The sequence below is a fragment of the Oncorhynchus kisutch genome, linkage group LG6 (assembly GCF_002021735.2).
Source record: "Oncorhynchus kisutch isolate 150728-3 linkage group LG6, Okis_V2, whole genome shotgun sequence".
In the NCBI taxonomy this organism is placed as follows: Eukaryota; Metazoa; Chordata; class Actinopteri; order Salmoniformes; family Salmonidae; genus Oncorhynchus; species Oncorhynchus kisutch.
Window position 1 is genome coordinate 43,201,802 of NC_034179.2, and position 20,204 is coordinate 43,222,005.

The following is a 20,204-nucleotide window of genomic DNA, read 5'->3' on the forward strand; positions in this document are numbered from 1 at the left end:
CCCATTTGCGAGCGACTAAGCTTCTGATGTCTTAAGATATTGCTTCAACATATCCACATAAATTGTCCTTCCTCATGCTGCCATCTATTTTGTGAAGTGCACCAGAAGTGCACCAGTCCCTCCTGCAGCAAAGCACCCCCACAACATGATGCTGCGATCTTTGTCCACATGTGCAGTTGCAGTCTTGTCCCATCGCTGCAACTGCCCTACGGATTCGAGAGAGGCGAAGGTCGAGAGTCATGTGTCCTCCAAAACTGTTAAGCCACACTGCTTGCTTAACCCAGAAGCCACCTGCACCAATGTGTCAGAGGAAACACCGTCCAGCTAGTAACGAAAGTCAGCTTGCAGGCGTCCGGCCCGCCACATGGAGTTGTTAGAGCGTGATGAGACAAGGAAGTCCCAGCCGGCCTAACCCGGACAATGCTGGGCCAATTGTGCGGCACCTCATGGGTCTCCTGGTCACGACCATCTGTGACACAGCCTGGGATCAAACCTGGGTATGTGCCTTAGCGATGCAGTGCCTTAGACTGCTGTGCCACTCGGGAGACCTGTAACAATATTTGTAAGTATCGCAGATACCTCACCATACATACTTTGCAAAATCATTATCTTGTCTTTTAACTTGTTGCAGTCATGAGATTCTCTACACTTCGCATTCCTTCACAAAACATAATACCTTATCGATTCATTCCATTAGTGCTGTTGATCTCATAGTTCTTGATGACATAGTGAATCATCATTTGACATCTGATGAGAGATGTCCATTAATCTTCGTATGAAATTGTAAGCTATCGCATAATCACACTTTGTCTTAGAAAAGACCTACAAACTTTTGATATTCAGACATTTTCCTTGCTATGGCTCCTTTGTTACAGTTGACATTGAGTAAATAAATAAAGGCGATTTAAAATGTGTGTGGTGCACTGCTACTCTCAAATTGCAGTTAGAAATACAGAAGATGACAGTGTGACCAGTACGGCCAAAAATTCTCATCAGTAGGGACTAGAGCTGAGAAAAAGTGGTTGTCATTTCTTTATAACAAACCTGATGTGTGGGAACATGTATTTTTGACTTTGTTGTAAAAACTCTAAAGCATGTTTTATTTGTTAGATTCACCCAGTAAAATGCATCTTCATCTTAGTCAGTCATATAGTATATTTACTTGCCTTTTCAATCAACAGTATTTATTGAATCATCATAACTAGTGGGCAATACATAATTATTATATATATATATTTTAATGTAACCTTTATTTAACTAGGCAAGTCAGTTAATTAAGAACAAATTCTTATTTACAATGATCGGCTTACACCGTCCAAACCCAGATGACACTGGGCCAATTGTGCACCACCCTATGGGACTCCCAATCACAGCCAGTTGTGATACAGCCTGGATTTGAACCAGGGTGTCTGCAATGACGCCTCAAGCACTGAGAAGCAGTGCTTCAGACCGCTGCACCACTTGTTAGCCCGTGTGAACCATTTATCAGTTGATGTTATTCTTCAATAACACAGACCCCAAAGCAAATCAAGGGGTGAAAAATGTATTTATTCAAAGTGAACAAATCTTAGTTGTTATGCTTGAAAGTGGATCTTCAACATTCGTTCTTTCCTGTTCTCGTTGTTTTTCCTCTGAACAAAGAGAAAGGATTTAGTTTTTACCAAAGCATAGCCTGTGGTTGACCAATTAGAATTCATTGCAGTAAAATTGGACCAATGGCCAAATACAAAGTATCCCGTTTCAGGCTTCAATGTATACATCGTTTTTTTTACCAATCAGATCTTGCCATACGTAGAGCTATGAGTCCTGAATATCTTTGAATATTCCTTCACCATATACAGGAAATTACCATAACCTCATTGAAACAACGCTTTAAATTGTTTTTCATTACATGAATGAATTCTCCTGAAACAATCAAAATACACTCCAAAACCCTGCACATGACATTGACACATCCACAGCAAATATATTGACCAAAGGCCCATACTGCAATATTGTGATATGACATTGACACATATCCACCGGAAATTAAACATATTGACCAAAGGGACTAAAAACAATATTAGAAGGTCTTTTTTTTATTTTATTTTTTACATTATACAGTTAGGTCTTATGTTTCCTCACAGACAGATAGGGAGGGTGTTGACTTAGAGAAATTATTACAAGCACATTTCATCCAGTCCCCCATCATGCCGTGTAATGATAACAATTAGTACATGTAATTAGATGTAATTACAATCAGACAGTCAAGACAATGGGATCATTATTTATGATTGCAATTAACTCCCTCCTCAGTAATCAATCTATTGATATTCTAAGCCGTTCCTGTGCATTATTGTTGTAATTGTATGTGTTTGGTGAGGGAAAAAGTACATATTACATTTCTGTTGTTAATTACCAGTTCTGTTTTCGATTATATTCTGTGCATTTTACTAACCAGCAAGTAAATGTAGCATTATGTATATTTGGTTATCTGTGAGAAAGCAGAGATTTTTTTCTTTCAATAGCAAGGTGTGCTGATCGGAATCTGGATGCACACTGTGTCTCACACATCCTCATTTACTCTTTGCTGTCACATGCATCAACAGCAAGTATTTAATCAAATCCAGATGTTATGATAATGTTTCATATGTGAAGCAAATGACCGCAAACGTATATTCCTCTATTGAATTTATAGAAAAGTATGAGGTTGACACATTTGTTGCTAAACACATACACATTCTTCAATTAAATGTGTCATGTCATCCACGGAGAACCTCTGCTTTATTAGCAAAGAGTAATTGTGATATGATACAACAAGGAACGCAATCATTGATACTGGATGAAATAAATACTCTATCAAACATAAGAGAACTGACAAGTATTCCCCTGTGTGAAATGTGAATTACCCATATTACCCATCACTTATGCAAAATGGGACATACAGGTGGACTTTGTATGCTAGATATGTTACAGTATCTGGTTCTCCCATCATTATTGGAGTGCCCTCATTTGTGACCGACTGGCTCGATTCGGTCTCATGTAACATTTGAAATTGTGTGTTTTTCATTGGATAAAAGTAGAGACAGAGCTAGAATATTGTATATCATACACTACAGTTAAGGAACAATGGGAAAGTAATTCTGCTTTTGAAAACCTCCGTTTTGAGAAATTGGCCCTTGAATGTTTTGGTACACCTACTGGAGGGCTCTTCTTTGTGTACACCTATTCAGTATCGTTCACACCCTCTTTAGCCTTACCCCCACCCATCTCTTTTAGGATTCACACAGGAGGTCATGTGCTAAACAGAGTGAGTAGTGTAGTAAACAACCAAAGATTTCAAGACTAACAGGTGGTAAAAGTAGTAGCCTACAATAAGGAAAAACTCCAGGTAAAATACACTTTTATCTAGTCCTTGGCCTATATCCTAATCTGACTTTGGTGCAGGTGCGTGTGTTTACCAGAGAGTAGTCTCTGGTAAACACACACTATATCAAATCAAAGTTTATTTGTCACATGCACAGGATACAGAAGGTGTAAACTGAACAGTGAAATGGTTACTTGCATAGTAGCAATATCAAAAACAGAAAGTGTCCAGATCAAAATATGTAATAAATATTACATCATTTTTAGATGACGCTGACCCGACACACTTGTCTAAAATGATGGGTCATGTGAAAGAAATGCTATAACCACTCTCCAGCCACATCTAGCTAAGTGGATGGGTCACTATTGTCTAGACATGTACACATGTTCATGAAATACTATAGATGTCCATAATCCCAGACACACCTGGCTAACTTAATGGGTCATGTAATCATATGGCAAAGTGGAGCCTTCTGTTTAGACATGTTGCTAGCTGGCTAAACAATGAACCAGTATAATCTCAACTCATACTACTACCAATACAAACATTATCATAGCTGTAGTATGAATCTGCAGGTAGCTAAAAATAACCAACTAGGTTAAATGTTAGCTAACTAACATTAGGCTATAACTAGCAGTGCAAATGGATTTCTGATAAGAATAATATTAATGTTAGTAATGTTAGCTAGGGAGCCAGCAAGCTAACATTCGCTAGCTAACTGTTCTCTGTACCTTGCAATGAAAATGACTTTCTGACAAAATTAGAAACTTGTAGAATCTGAAAATGTAGCTCCATGGCAGACTTGAACCATTTAACTCAGTTTTGTTTGTAGCTACATCTTGTTTGGCCAGCATTGTGTCAAGTCACTCTGGTTCACACTGACCCTGGCGTTTGCAGAAAGGAGCCCATCACTTTTTCAACCGATCTGTCGATAGCGCCTGCTAAATTCAGGGCATCAATGCTGTTGAGAAAAGTTGCAAAACTTTTGTAGTTCTCGATGGCTTACGTTATATGCAGGACGTTTGGCATTTGACAAAGAACACCAAGATTGGCAAATTCGCCACTGGCGCCCTGTGCTTTTCACAGATGAAAGCAGGTTCACACTGAGCACATGTGACACACGTGACAGTCTGGAGACGCCGTGGAGAACGTTCTGCTGCCTGCAACATCCTCCAGCATGACCGGTTCGGTGGTGTGTCATCCATGGTGTGGGGTGGTATTTCTTTGAGGGGCCGCACAGCCCTCCATGTGCTCGCCAGAGGTAGGCTGACTGCCATTAGGTATCGAGATGAGATCATCAGACCCCTTTTGAGACCATATGCTGGTGTGGTTGGCCCTGGGTTCCTCCTAATGCAAGACAATGCTCAACCTCATGTGGCTGGAGTGTGTCAGCAATTCCTGCAAGAGGAAGGCATTGATGCTATGGACTGGCCCGCCCGTTCCCCAGACCTGAATCCAATTGAGCACAGCTGAGACATCATGTCTCGCTCTATCCACCAACGCCACGTTGCACCACAGACTGACCAGGAGTTGGCGGATGCTTTTGTCCAGGTCTGGAAGGAGATCCCTCAGGAGACCATCCACCACCTCATCAGGAGCATGCCCAGGCATTGTAGGGAGGTCATACAGTCACGCGGAGGCCACACACACTACTGAGCCTCATTTTGACTTGTTTTAAGGACATTACATCAAAGTTGGATCAGCCTGTGGTGTGGTTTTCCACTTTAATTTTGAGTGTGACTCCAAATCCAGACCTCCATGGGTTGATAAATTTGATTTCCATTGATAATGTGTGATTTTGTTCAGCACATTCAACTATGTAAAGAAAAAAGTATTTAATAAGAATATTTCATTCATTCACACCTAGGATGTGTTATTTTAGAGTTGCCTTTATTTTTTGGAGCAGTGTATATATACAATACCAGTCAAAGTTGGGACACACCTCATCATTCAAGGGTTTTTCTTAATTGTTACTATTTTCTACATTATAGAATAATAGTGAAGACATCAAAACTATGAAATAACACACATGGAACCAAAAAAGTGTTAAACAAATCAAAATATATTTTATTCTTCAAAGTTGCCACCCTTGATGACAGCTTTGCACACTCTTTGCATTCTCTCAACCAGCTTCATGAGTTAGTCACTTGGAAGGCATTTCAATTAACAGGTGTGCCTTCATAAAAGTTAATTTGTACAATTTCTTTCCTTCTTAATGCGCCAATCAGTTGTGTTGTGACAAGGTATGCATGGTATATGGAAGATAGCCCTATTTGTTAAAAGACCAAATCCATATTATGGCAAGAACAACCCAAATAAGCAAATAGAAATGACAGTCTTTCATTACTTTAAGACATGAAGGTCAGTCAATCCGAAAAATGTCAAGAACTTTGAAAGTTTCTTCAAGTGCTATCGCAAAAACCATCAAGTGCTATGATGAAACTGGCATTCATGAGGACCACCACAGGTTTGCGCTTAGTGGGACTATCATTTGTTTTTCAACAGGACAATGACCCAACACACCTCCAGGCTGTGTAAGTGATATTTGACCAAGAAGGAGAGTGATGGAGTGCTGCAACAGATGACCTGGCCTCCACAATCACCCAACCTCATCCCAATTGAGATGGTTTGGGATGAGTTGGATCACAGAGTGATGGAAAAGCAGACAACATGTGCTCAGCGTATGTGGGAACTCCTTCAAGAATGTTGGAAAAGCATTCAAGGTGGAGCTGGTTGAGAGAAGGCCAACAGTGTGCAAAGCTGTCATCAAGGGAAAATAGTGAAGGCTACTTTGAAGAATCTGATATATTAAATATTTTGTTGATATGTGTAACACGTGTTTGGTTACTACATGATTCCATTCCGTTATTTCATAGTTTTGATATCTTCACCATTATTCTACAATGTAGAAAATAGTAAAAATAAAGAAAAATCCTGGAATGAGTAAGTGTGTCCAAACTTTTGACTGGTACTGTAAGTCATAAAGAATGTTGATATGAGCTGAAAGTTGAGGCTCCACAGATCATAAGGATATCTTAGTTGTCAGCCAGTGAAATAGCATTATCAACAGCCCAGAGAGTCAAGATCAGGTCAGCTTCGATTTGGTCTGTGTTTGGGATAAAGCTATATAGTTTCAAAGGAATCGTTTGGTTCTTATGAACAATAGTAACCTATTGTCAGTGTTCTCCGTTAATGTATGACAGAATTAGAAAATCGAATGTCCACCCACTGACTAAATCTTTGCACACACATTTTGTTGTTGTTGTTATCCTATGGACTATGGGCATCCAGAGCGCTCTGAGTGCGGAGCTCAATGGTTCATTCCTGCTATTTTGAACAGATTCTTTTCATCACTTTGGCATAAAAATGGCTCCCTATGGAAGCAAAAAGAAAGCAAAAACTAAGAATATTGTGCAGGGAGGATTTGTTTCCAAAAGTTAGCTATACCGATAAAGAGGCGTTGGAGGATATTTACAGACAGTGACACTGAATATAATAAGTCAAACTCAGATGATGGAAGCAACTTGGACGAGAAGGACTTTGACTCGGTCGAGGAAGAATGTTTTCTAGAAGGATTGGATCCTGTTTAAGATCTGTAACAAAGCATGTATTTAGTTGTGCTCTGCTTCTTTGTGTTTTGAATTTACAGTATGTATACAGTATATGCCTAGGTAACTGTTCTGTTCGTGCCATACTTAGAAATGTCGAGGTGTATAATTCCAAAGTAGTTAGATATTGTCTATATTTCTGTCTCGGACGTCTACGAACAATTCCTTGGACCTCATGGCTTGGTGTTTGCTCTGACATGCACTGTCAAATGTGGGACCTTATATAGACAGGTGTGTGCCTTTCCAAATCATGTCCAATCAATTGAATTTACCACAGCTGGACTCCAATCAAGTTGTAGAAACATCTCAAGAAGGATTAATGGAAACAGGATATCGAGTCTCATAGCAAGTCTAAATACTTATGTAAATAAGGTATTTCAGGTTTTTATACATTTGCAAAAATGTACAAAAACATGTCATTATGGGGTATTGTGTGTGGATTGATGAGGAAAAATATATAATTTAATCAAATTTAGAATAAGGCTGTAATGTAACAAAATGTGTAAACTCAAGAGGTCTGAATACTTTCCGAATGCACTGTAAATGATGCTTCACAATTGGCTTCTCAAATGTATCAAAGTACTTTGCATTTGTACAAATGATTAGCCTGTGAAAGCTGTTTCCAATTACAGGTGAAGGTTGCTCGCCGGATACTTGCCAACATGTGATTGACTGTTTCATTCATTGGAATGCTCACAGTGAGGGCTTGTCTGCATGATGCTGATGAGGGCCCCTTGCTGGTTGTGTTTATGCTGCATGTTCTGCTGCAAACTGGACATCTCTCGAACAACTGCAGCAGGCAATCTTATGAAATGGTGTTGACTGGGAGGGCCTTTGACAGAGTGATATAATAGTCAGCCAGTTGGTAAATTACATTTTGTTCTAATGAAAGGACAAAGCTTTTTGCTAATGGACTTCACAAACAATATGACTCTACTAGTTGTATCTGCTTATCTGGGGAATTAGTCTATCTACTAGTTTATCAAGCCGGGTATTTCTGAATACAACTTTTCACATAACACACATTACCTGTTGTTGTTGAGGAAGCCATCTGTGTTATCAGGGCAGTAACTCCGGTCACTATCAGAGGCCTCACGATGGAGTTTTCATAGGAGTCAAGGGAGACTTACAACAGTGGAGGAGGTGTCACAAAGGTGTGGCACTTACAGTGGGGCAAAAAAAGTATTTAGTCAGCCACCAATTGTGCAAGTTTTTCCACTTATATAGATGAGAGAGGCCTGTAATTTTCATCATAGGTACACTTCAACTATGACAGACAAAATGAGGGGGAAAAATCCAGAAAATCACATTGTAGGATTATGATGGAAAATAAGTATTTGGTCACCTACAAACAAGCTTCTTCTTTAAGAGGCTCCTCTGTCCTCCACTCATTACCTGTATTAATGGCACCTGTTTGAACTTGTTATCAGTATAAAAGACACCTGTTCACAACCTCAAACAGTCACACCAGAAACAAAATTATAGACCTGCACCAGGCTGGGAAGACTGAATCTGCAATAGGTAAGCAGCTTGGTTTGAAGAAATCAACTGTGGGAGCAATTATTAGGAAATGGAAGACATACAAGACCACTGATAATCTCCCTCGATCTGGGGCTCCACGCAAGATCTCACCCCGTGGGGTCAAAATGATCACAAGAACACAAGAGGTCTTGCCTAGCAAGCTGTGAACAATCACTGTTGGAGCTAGAAACACAAGCATTTTGTTACATCCACAATAACATCGCTAAACACGTGTATGTGACAAATAAAAATGTATTTGAGTCAAACATAGCAAGTGAACAGTGAATTAAATTATTTTTGAAGGGCCTCCCAAGTGGCGGTCTAAGGCGCTGCATCACAGTGCTTGAGGCGTCACTACAGACCCGGGTACGATCCCTGCCTCGACCAGGAGACCCATGAGGTGGCACACAATTGGCCTAGCATCGTCCGAGTTTGGGAGGTTGTGGCCGGCCGGGATGTCCTTGACCAATCACGCTCTAGCAACTCCCATGGCGGTCCGGGCAAATGCATGCTGACACAGTCGCCAGTTGTACAGTGTTTTCTCCGACACATTAGTGCAACTGGATTCCGGGTTAAGCGAGCAGTTTGTCAAGAAGCAATGCAGCTTGGCAGGGTCACGTTTCAGGGGACACATGGCTGTCGACCTAAGCCTCTCCGTATGGGAGTTGTAGCGATGGGACAAGACTGTAACTACCTGTTGGATAGGTCGCTAAACCATTGCAATCACGGTGCTGGACATGTTATGATACCAACCTTTTCTCCTTCTGGTAGGTCCCAGCATCTGTTCATGACCAGAGGATCTGTCTGGCACCCAACTGTGCACCTTGTCTAACAGAAAAACAGGGTAGACAATTGTCATCATCCCTCAATGATAAACATAGCTTGAGAAATAATGTAATATTGTTAGGAAGCTAATTCTGTGCTTTCCAGATGTAGACTGACTGGCTCCAGATTGGATTAGGTTCAGGCCGGTGACGCCGTTACACTATGCAACCAACTGTGACATGTTTTACTATGGCCCTGGGTTGGTTTGCGTTTGTTGCTGCTAGTTAGTACACTGTTGTTGCCAGACGTGAGTACCACCATATCTGCATCCAATATTTATATGTGACCTAGACATGGGTTGCTTCTCGGAGGCTAATGTGACTGTTTCATCGAAATTACACTAATTTAGAGTAACATGGACTTTGCTATAGTAGGCAAATCATTACTAGGAAACAACTTTGAAATATTATCACGTCGTCAAATTTACTTAATAGATATGGCAATGTTGCCATTACTGTTACTAGCTAGCAAAGTTTGTCAAAAAGAGCAAGCAATGCTAATGTTAGCTAGCTTAAATACGGTGGTCCCCTCACTCTTAGTTAGCTGGCTAAAGTTATACTGAATCTAAAGTCAATCTGGCAACATCATAATCATGACAAAAGGTTCTCTTACAATTAGTTCTAACATCAGCTATGCTAGCGATGATAATGTTACATGACCAACAGTCTATGGTCTAGCTACTGGTATACTCACCAGCACTGGGGACCAACGAAGGACCTCTTTTCGGCATGATAGGGTCCTTCAGCAGGGCATGCAAACCATAGTTTGTCAATTCATATATTTTCAGTCTCAAACGTCCGTGATTCTTTGAGCGCGTTGGGGGCAATGAGGGGGTTCGTGAATTTGTCCCTGGTTACAACGGTGGGAGGAGTTTCAACCGGATGAAAAGTGGTTGCATTTGTTTTGGTACCAGGATGCCTGCCGGCCGTGAGACAGTTGTGAAGTCGGCTCAAAACAAAAGTGACGTAATCAAGGATGTGGAGTGATGAGTAGGATTCTGTGTTTTCACATTCAAAGCGATTGCTTTATCTGCCTTTACAATAACAATTCAAGCATTTATTTTATGGAAAAGAGATATATGTTTCTGGACAATGCACCAGGCTGCCTCTGTTGACAACATGACCGAGCGACGCAGATTACTGTTTGATTGGGGAAGGATGCTCCTCCCTCCCCGTTTTTTGCCCGATGACGTGACGAGCCATTGCACGGCTCAACCCGGGCCAGCATAATAGAACTCTTCAATGAAGGGAAGCTAAAAGGGAAGCAAAAGGGGGCATGTAATCCAAACCCAATCTTAATTTACTTATTGTGATGCACTGAGGTTCCAAACTCTGTTTCTAGAAGAGACTGACTTTATGACCAAAGTTATCCTATTTACACTTTGTAGAGTTAGGTTCTGTACAAACAGAGTAAACTCAAGGACAACTAGTCAAAGCTCAAACCAAGTTTATTCACCCACTGGATCAAACAGCTGCAGAACACAATTACATGTTTACACAAGCACATATATATTTATACCCTTCTTCTAGGTGGAGTCCCCCTCCTTGCACTTCTAGACAGCCAATAGATCTCTGTTGCTAGGCAGGAACTTAAGTGTGGACTGTTCCTTATCACCTCTTCTGACCTGACCTCGGCCCAAATTCCTCACTCCTCCCTAATTATTTTCTGCCCTGCTAGAGCTGACCCGGTCAACTGTAAGTGATGTTATTGTGAAATGGAAACAATGGCTCAGCCGAAGAGTGGTAGGCCACACAAGCTCACAGAATGGAACTGGCGAGTGCTGTAGCGGGTTAAAGTCGTCTGTCCCCGATGGCAACACTCACTACCGAGTTCCAAACTGCCTCTGGATGCAATGTCAGCACAATAACTGTTCGGTGGGAGCTTCATGAAATGGGTTTCCATGGCTGATCAGCTGCACACAAGCCTAAGATCACCATGCGCAATGCCAAGTGTTAACTGGAGGGGTGTAAAACTCGAGCTATTGGACTCTGGAGCAGTGGAAAGGCATTCTCTAGAGTAATGAATCATGCTTCACCATCTGGCAGTTTGACTGACGAGTCTGGGTTTGGCAGATGCCAGGTGAACTTTACCTGCCCGAATACATTGTGCCAACTGTAAAGTATGATGAATAATGGTCTAGGGCTCTTTTTCATGGTTTGGGCTAGGCCCCTTGGTTCCAGTGAAGAGAAATCAGAATGCTACAGCATACAATGACTTTCCACACGATACTGTGCTTCAAACAGTTTGGGAAAGACCCTCTCCTGTTTCAGCATGACAATGCCCCCGTGAAGTAAAAGTCCCTGACTCTTCTTAGAACACCGCTTTGGCACTAAAGTGTCTGATAACAAGGCTTCTGTCTCCTATCTCCCAATCTCCTCAGGGTGGTAAAGAAAGGGGAAGGGGGGGGGGGGGTGACAGATGAACTATTGTCCCTAGTGGACTTCGTGGCCCCACCATATCATGGAACTGGCATTCCAGCTCCTGTAAACTCCTCAAAGACAGGGAGGGTGAACCTGGTTTCTGGATTAAGGTGTAATTGTAAATCACCCCGTGTTGCCCCCTCGTGGGCCTTCATCACAACACAACAGAGCTGGCTGCATTTACAGAGCCTTGACAAAACTAAGGAGCTCTCACAGTGTCATTGTGAGAGTGCTGGAGCATGGGGAGTCGATGAGGAGTCTTTGTGGGAGTGTGATGAATTGCTGGATACTTTGTTTGTTGGACATCTCTTATTGATGTTTGTGCCTAGATTGTCATTTCAGGAGCACCGAGAGCATATGTAACAATTATCTCGGCTTTTCTTTTTGTGTGTATAGAGAGATTAAGTGTGTGTGGTTTTTGTTTGTTTGTGTGTGTGTGTGCAGTTTTAAAAGGTTTTTGAAATGCAGAGGAAACGAAGCCAATGAACTTCAGTATCATTATTATACGTTTGCCTTCCCTTTGTTCTTGGGTGGATGAAAAGGAGCAAATATGCCTTTGCACCACATATTGACTGGGAGTAGTAAATAATTACGACACACTGTGACTCTTATCCGAGACAGCATTGTACACTCTTTAACACTAGAACTGCTGGGTCTTCAGGGGTACAAAAAGTCTGACCCATTCCAAATTGGACCTGGGGCTTTCCCATCCGGACCTGATATGCATAAATACATTTTGAAAATATATAGACCCATTCCGAACGGACACGGGGACAACTAGAACCATTCTGTATAGTCCTGGTTGGAACCAGACCCAGTCATATCTGAGTTAGGGAAGCGGCAGAAAGGAGGGAGAGAGAGGGGTTACTCTAGCAGGCGTCGGAGGGGATGTACTGTGAGCGAGTGACACGGGGAGGATGGGGGCAGAGATGAGACAGCAACCAACCAAGCTGAGGCACGCTATAGTGAACTAATAGCAGCCATAGCTAAGTTGTTTATCATCAAATATGATTACATAGTACCTGTCAAACTGGGAGAAGCTAGTTAAGCTAGCTAATGTTGGCTAGCTAGTTAGGCTAATTGATGCTGCAGTGCATGTGCTTTCTCATCCTACAGTTACAAATAACAGGACTCCATTCAGAATATTAAGTAGCAGCTTACCTTTTGAGTCTTGGTCGTTGTAGCCTATCCTTCTTTAATTTTAAATTTCATTATTTTAATTCAATCTTCCATTGATTCGATATCACCTAACTTTTGCCACACACGGAGGCTCTATGACTGTAACCTATTGCCGCGTTGATGACTTATGATTGGCCAAGATCAACAAGCTACACACACTACGCCTCTTTCTTTCTTTCTTTCTTAGCAGCCTACATCAGAATTTGTACAGGCCCTTTCAGACAAGTCAATTAAAATGACACATATCTGAGACCCATGACAAACATATCAGATTCGGGTATAGGTGAATCCATGCAGACCTCTAGTGATGGGCCTCGAGGGACCCCACCTTCAAGCTAATGATCAGTCATTCTGCCTGCAACATTCTAACATTGTGTTTAATACATTTCATATATGCAAACGATGAAAACATCAGTGGCCTATACATATTTATAAGCGCCAAATGTGATTTAGAAATAGTGAAAATCAGCACAAAAGCAATAAATGCATTATAATAAATATGTTTCGATATGACAGCAGTCAAAAATAGTCAATTATTGTCAGCTCGTGCTTACATGTGCATCTTCACGTTATGACATCAGTTGGAGTATGTACATGTCACATAAGCTGGTAAGTGCGTTTCTGATGTTATTTTTTGTTCTCTCAGTGATGACATTTTGTGCTGATAATAGGCCCGTAGCATTGTCACCAGCTTGTTCTATCTATCCGAACGGTGCAGTCCCTTCCTCTCTTCTGTCTCTCACCTTCTCATTTGGTGGTGATACAAGCACCTGTTCTGTGCGAAACAATATGGGCTTTTTTGCTCTTAAAATGATGCATTGTTCGCTTCCCCTCGCTCATCAACTCAACCATTTTCTCTCTCTCCTCATCAAACTTTATTTACTTAATTGATTTAATCTGTAGTTATGTGTGAAATTAGTTTCGGGTAATGTTTAGGTTCAGTTGAGGCAGGGGTGTTTATCAACTGGTTATAACTCCAGTTCTATCTGTGATATTAACAACAACAGTGTATTATATAGACTTATGTAGGAAAAGGTAAGGACCATTTAAAAATGGCAGAGTGATTTACATTCTTTATTAATGAGCAGTCCAAATGACTGCTTTAGCAGTTCTAGTGTTAAACTGCACTTATACATGCATACCGTTCTCACTAAATTGCAGAGACTGTGACAACCTTACAGCAACACATCCCATAGGCAAGTTATTTGGCAATAATAATATGCACATATGCCATATAATTCCGCGGCAGCCTGCAAGGTGTGCTGCAGTACGACGCAACTTTTAAAGGAAGAACCACTGTAGCATAATGTAAGAATATTGCCTATTCACTTAATGGTTTTGCTCTCTCCTCGTCTATCTCCTCATCTATAGAATCCAATGTCCCTCACTTGGCATTGGAAATGAGAGCAATAAAAGGCAGGTTGTTTACAGCGACCCCTCTGACTCCCATATTAACTGTACAGTGCTCACGTGGAGAGACATGACCTTTCTCTGAGGTCAAAGGTACTGTGTCCATCACTGTTTAATTTGCCCGGAGGTGTCTTTTTAGTCCGCGATAACGATAACCTACCAAGATGATCAGACGAAATCTACAGTCGAGCCCATCTGGTTCTTAAAAAAACATATTTTTCCTTCCAAATAAACATGATTGGGGTAAACTTGCAAGGGAAAGCGAGTCTTGTATGGACAAAGGCAATGTAGTTAAGTGAGTCGCTACCCAGAAGAAGAAGAAAAGTGACTCTGTTAATATACCCACAAGATAAATCATGGCATCCTCAACATATTCTCTCTCTTGTATGGATGTTATACACAGGTGTGGATGGATTTGCCTGGATGTAAATGACATTGTCTGTATATAGGGCAGGCTATGCAATGGACTGCCAACAAGTATGTGCTGTTCTATCATGCAGTTCTGTATAATAGTTGTGCTTTCTGTGAGCAGATTCTTCATTTACAAAGTCAGACCATCCTTTTTTCTTTGCCTATGTGATACTGTACTGTACACTCTGAGCAGAGTTTTTCAAAATCCATTTCATATTGATTCCATCTTGGAGAAGTCATTCTTTATGTACTATTTTATATCAATGTGTTTACCTTACATGGATACTTACAATTCACACGCGCACTGTAGCCTATGGTGTCCATTTCAGACACAGTTTTGTGAAACTGGAAAAAGAACAAGGAAGAGAAACTTCTTATCGGAATGACTCAAGGTTCCTTTTTTCCAGCAGCCAGCCAGGATGATGTACTTTTAAGTGCCCACCCCCTGCCCTGTGTGTCAGTGTGAAGGATTGCCAGAGCCTCCCCACAAGTGTGATCTCTCTACATCAACAGCCGTATGACAAAGCTTTTATTTCACCCCTTGATGATGTTCCTATCTTGCAGAAAATCCAGCCCAGTAATGTTCAAGAAGAAAGAACATCAAGAGGGAAAATGTTTCTGTCTGAAATATGGTGCTCGTCTGAAATATGTCTTACCTTTAGTACACCTAGTCAGACCACGGCACAGGGAAGCTATGAATAAAAGATAAACATCTCATTTTAAGAGGGTACCGCATTAAATAACATGGTCATTTGCTGACATGTGAAATGCTTTGGGAAGGTGCCCTCCTAAAGATTAATATCTGAATAGGCACTGATAGTAGTTTAATTAATAATTTGGATGGGTCGGTGTTTATGGCGTTGGATATAAGAGCTCGCATTGGAGGAGGATCTATAGCTGTGAAGGTGCAGGGGCCAACGGTGTTCTCAGTAGAGTGCATTGCGCACATTTGTCTGCCTAAGGGGTGGCACATTTGTCCTGCAAATAATAGAATGTTTCCAGACCATGTCGGTACATCTGATAAAATTAGCTCCAGAGCAAGGACGAGCAATTCCACCTTCATAAACCTTAGTAGCATACTGTCTTACTGATGCACTTTTAACTTTACCAACTCTCCCTTTGGGAATTGAATGTCAAATGAGTGTTCATTTGGCGTCATCACTGAAGGGACCTTATCTTACTTCCCATGTTCTATGTGACAGACAGGGAGACAGGGGCTAAGGAGAAGTGCAAAATTACATGTACTATCCCATGCAAATTTACTTAAACCTGTACTCATTTGAAGTTGAAAAGGTCACTCTTTCTCAAGGCAGGAAGTCCTCCAATGTTTCTTGGAGAGTGAAGCATATCGCTATCTTTGAGGATAACATCGGCGATGGGGTGAAGATAACCCTGCAGTCAATAGTCGTCTCGGTTTCGCTCACGTGAGTAGTCTGTCTCGCCAGGCTTAGATTTTTTCTCTCTCTGCTTTAAAGCGGCACACAATGTTTTATATTAATGCAGAACAGTTACATGAAGCCATGATAAGGATCAGATGTACTTAGATTCCAAAACAATAAGTACAGCACTTCTTATCTGAACTGGGCAGGATTTACAGTTAAAGAGTGTGATGTGCAGCGAATATGAAATCTAAGGAACGATTCAACCTTATCTTTATCTGCATGACCTGATGCATATTACAGCGGCACCAAGCTTTTCTGGGCAGTTGTCACAGTTAATTTACAGACTCATACTCAGTAAATATAAAAGAGTAAGCCAAAAATAATCCAGAGGAGGCGATCAGAGAGTTCATACAATACTCCTTGAGACTTCCTCTAGAGACTGTAAACAAGGTGACTTTCCACCAACTACACAGACTTGGAGATCAGAGCGACAAGATCAAGAGTCCCAGACCTGTCATCGCAAGATTTTAACATTACCAACAAAAGGAGCTGATCAAAAGCAGAGGAAGGGAGCTAAAAGGACCGAATTCAGTCTCAATGACCTATTTCCACGGGAGATAAACAAACGCCGCAAGAGGCTGTATCCCGTACAGAGGCAACAAAGGGAGAGGGATAATCGTGCTTTTCTCATTGTGGACAAACTCTTTATAGATGGACAGCTCTTCCGAGACAGCTCCATAACACCATGGCTGTACTAAATTCTACGGTGACGTCAGGTTACGAAAAAAAAAGTATGGGAACTGTAAGAATATGTGAACACTATGAAGTTGATATGAACAATCACACACTCAATTACATGCCCATTTACACATACGGACTTACACATACCCACTTGATCTCTCTCTCTCTTTCTCTCCCTTTCTATCATTTAATATGTTTTTTGTTTGTCTATCTTTTCTACAGTATGTCTTTATCTACATGTTTATCTAGGTTTACAACAAGCAAGGGGAAGATATCAGAACAGGGACATTTTGGAATAATACTCTATTGTATGGGAATATAGGGAATAGGGAATATAAAACATATTGCTAGAACCTGTTTCTTGAATTCTAAATCTCTCATTTTGACCGTCATAATACCTCATGGCAGTACATTTACAAGCACTAATTATGGTCATTAATTATGGTCAATTTAGACTAGTATCTAGTTATGGTAAGGGGTGGAATAAGTACAGCCAGTATTAATTGTAATGGTTTAGCAGAATATTAAAAAAGAGGAACAGTCTTTACGTGGCTAAAAGGAAAAGGAATATAACATACAGTGGCAAGAAAAGGTTTGTGAACCCTTTGGAATAACCTGGATTTCTGCATAAATTGGTCATAGAATTTGCTCTGATCTTCATCAAAGTCACAACAATAGACAAACATAGTCTGCTTAAACAAATAACACACACACAATGCTAAGTTTTCATGTCTTTATTGGACACGCAGTGTAAATATTCACAGTGCAGGGTGGGAAAAGTATGTGAACCCTTGGTTTTAATAACTGGTTGACCCTACTTTGGCAGCAATAACCTCAACCAAATGTTTTCTGCAGTTGCAGATCAGACCTGCACAACAGTCAGGAGGAATTTTGGACCATTCCTCTTTACAAAACTGTTTGTTCAGCAATATTCTTGGGATGTCTGGTGTGAGCTGCTCTCTTGAGTTCATGCCACAGGATCTCAATCGGGTTGAGGTCAGGACTGACTGGGGCCCCTCCAGAAGGCGTATTTTCTTCTGTTGAAGCCATTCTGTTGTTGATTTACTTCTGTGTTTTGGGTCGTTGTCCTGTTGCATCACCCAACGTCTGTTGAGCTTCAATTGGCAGACAGAGAGCCTTACATTCTCCTGAAAATGTCTTAATAAACTTGGAAATTCATTTTTCCGTCGATGATAGCATGCTGTCCAGGCCATGAGGCAACAAAGCAGCTCCAAACCATGATGCTCCCTTCACCATACTTTACAGTTGGGATGAGGTTTTGAGGTTGGTGTGCTGTGCCTTTTTTTCTCCACACAGTGTTTTGTGTTCCTTCCAAACAACTCAACTTTAGTTTCATCTGTCCACAGAATATTTTGCCAGTGGCGCTGTGGAACATCCAGATGCTCTTTTGCGAACTTCAGATGTGCGGCAATGGTTTTTATGGTCAGCAGTGGCATCTTCCGTGGTGTCCTCCCAGAACACCATTCTTGTTTAGTGTTTTATGTATCGTAGACTTGTCAACAGAGACGTTAGCATGTTCCAGAGATTTCTGTAAGTCTTTAGCTGACACTCTAGGATTCTCCTTACCCTCATTGAGCATTCTGCGCTGTGCTCTTGCAGTCATCTTTGCAGGACGGCCACTCCAAGGGAGAGTAGCAACAGTGCTGAACTTTCTCCATTTATAGACAATTTGTCTTACTGACTGACTGATGAACATGAAGGATTTTTTAGATACTTTTGGAACCATTACCAGCTTGATGCAAGTAAACAATTCTTAATCTTGGCTCTTCTGAGATCTCTTTTGTTCGAGGCATGGTTCACATCAGGCAATGCTTCTTGTGAATAGCAAACTCAAATTATGTCCAAGTTTTTTTTTATAGGGCAGTGCAACTCTAACCAACATCTACAATGATTGTACTCTGGTTACCTGACTCCAATTAGCTTTGAGAAGTCATTAGCCTAGGGGTTTACATACTTTTTCCAACCTACATGTTTAAATTATGTATTCAATATAGACATTAAAAATACAATTTGTGTGTTATTAGTTTAAGAAGACTGTGTTTGTCTGTTGTTGTGACTTAGATGAAGATTAGATCTAATTTTATGACCAATTTATGCAAAAATCCAGATAATTCCAAAGGGTTCACATACTTTTTCTTGCCACTATATACTGTTTACAGGAAACTCACTCTACATCCTTAGATGAAGTTGTGTGGAAAAGGGAATGGGGTGGTGAAATAATTTTCTGTCATGGACTAGGGAACTCAAAAGGTGTGATGAAATTAATTAACAAAAATGTCGATCTGAATGTGCAAATAGTCTAGAATGATTCGCAAAGAAGGTGGATCTTTTTTAATATGAAAGTGGACGAAAAAGAGATTTGGCTCATTAATCTATATGGTCTAAATCAGGCCAATTTATTGAATTTAGAGGCAACAAATGGCATACTGGTAGAGGTATATCAAACCTTTTTGATATACTCAAAGCTCCAATGCTAGCTTGTTTGAACTACTCCTATAGAAATGGTTGTCTGTCAGGTGCTCAGCAGGAAGGTCTGATTTCACTATTATTAAAACAAGACCCAGATGGCAAATATAAAGATCCAATCTATCTAAAAAATCTTTAGGCGCCTTACACTTCAATGTTGTAATGCAAAAATACTTGCGAAATTTATAGCAGTCAGAATTAAAAAAGGTTTTACCGGGTATTGTTCATCCTGATCAGACAGGTTTTTTACATGGACAGGATACATTGGATATAATATACGACAACTACTAGAAATAATAGAACATCATGAAACATCTAAGAAGCCAGGTCTGGTATTTATAGTGGATTTTTTCAATTTTGGTGATTTTCTTATAAAATGTGACCTGATTCAGGAAACTAGGCATGTGTCGCAAGTCACAACTTCACAGGAGAGCCTTTTGAACGTAAAAATATATTATCCATCAAAATGTGTTTTTTGGCAGCAATTTCTTCTCGAACATGTGAACTTTCATGTGCCTTAAACGCATTTTGATATCAAACGTATGTCATCTGTAAATACGAATAAAATTGTTAAATTACGAGCCAAGTTGGTTTAACCACAGAAAAAGCGAGCAACCTTACCGCTGGCCATGATTGGCTGAGATAATGAGTGGGCTGGACATGCCGAGAGATGAGTTTGGATTGGTCGGTGTTGTATCTTGTGTCTATAAAATGAGCTGCTTGTTCTGCAGTTTTTTCATTCGTTCCTTGTGATGTTGGACTACTAAATGCAATGTAAATTGTATCGGTATATGTACTTATCTATCCAGTGCAGTTGGGACAGCGGTCAGTTGTGAGTGAATGTATCAATGTCCTTTTAAGTGTATGCAATATG

The 20,204-nt window shown here is 40.7% G+C and overlaps 1 protein-coding gene and 1 long non-coding RNA gene across 5 annotated transcripts in view; one reads left to right on the plus strand and one right to left on the minus strand.

Moving 5' to 3' along the window:
• opcml (opioid binding protein/cell adhesion molecule-like) overlaps positions 1-20,204 on the plus strand; it is a 424,175-nt gene that overhangs the window by 194,305 nt on the left and 209,666 nt on the right. The window lies entirely within an intron of this gene.
• On the minus strand, positions 1,424-10,207 carry LOC116374402 (uncharacterized). Of its 3 annotated transcripts, none has more exons than XR_004210319.1 (4): positions 9,994-10,207; positions 7,984-9,303; positions 7,652-7,786; positions 1,424-1,631 (listed from the first exon to the last, which is right to left on the minus strand). It is a non-coding gene; the product is annotated as an uncharacterized LOC116374402 (long non-coding RNA). The 3 variants fall into 3 exon arrangements; XR_004210320.1 differs by lacking the exon at positions 1,424-1,631 and having other exon boundaries at positions 6,063-7,786; positions 7,984-8,116; positions 9,229-9,303; XR_004210318.1 differs by lacking the exon at positions 1,424-1,631 and having other exon boundaries at positions 7,422-7,786.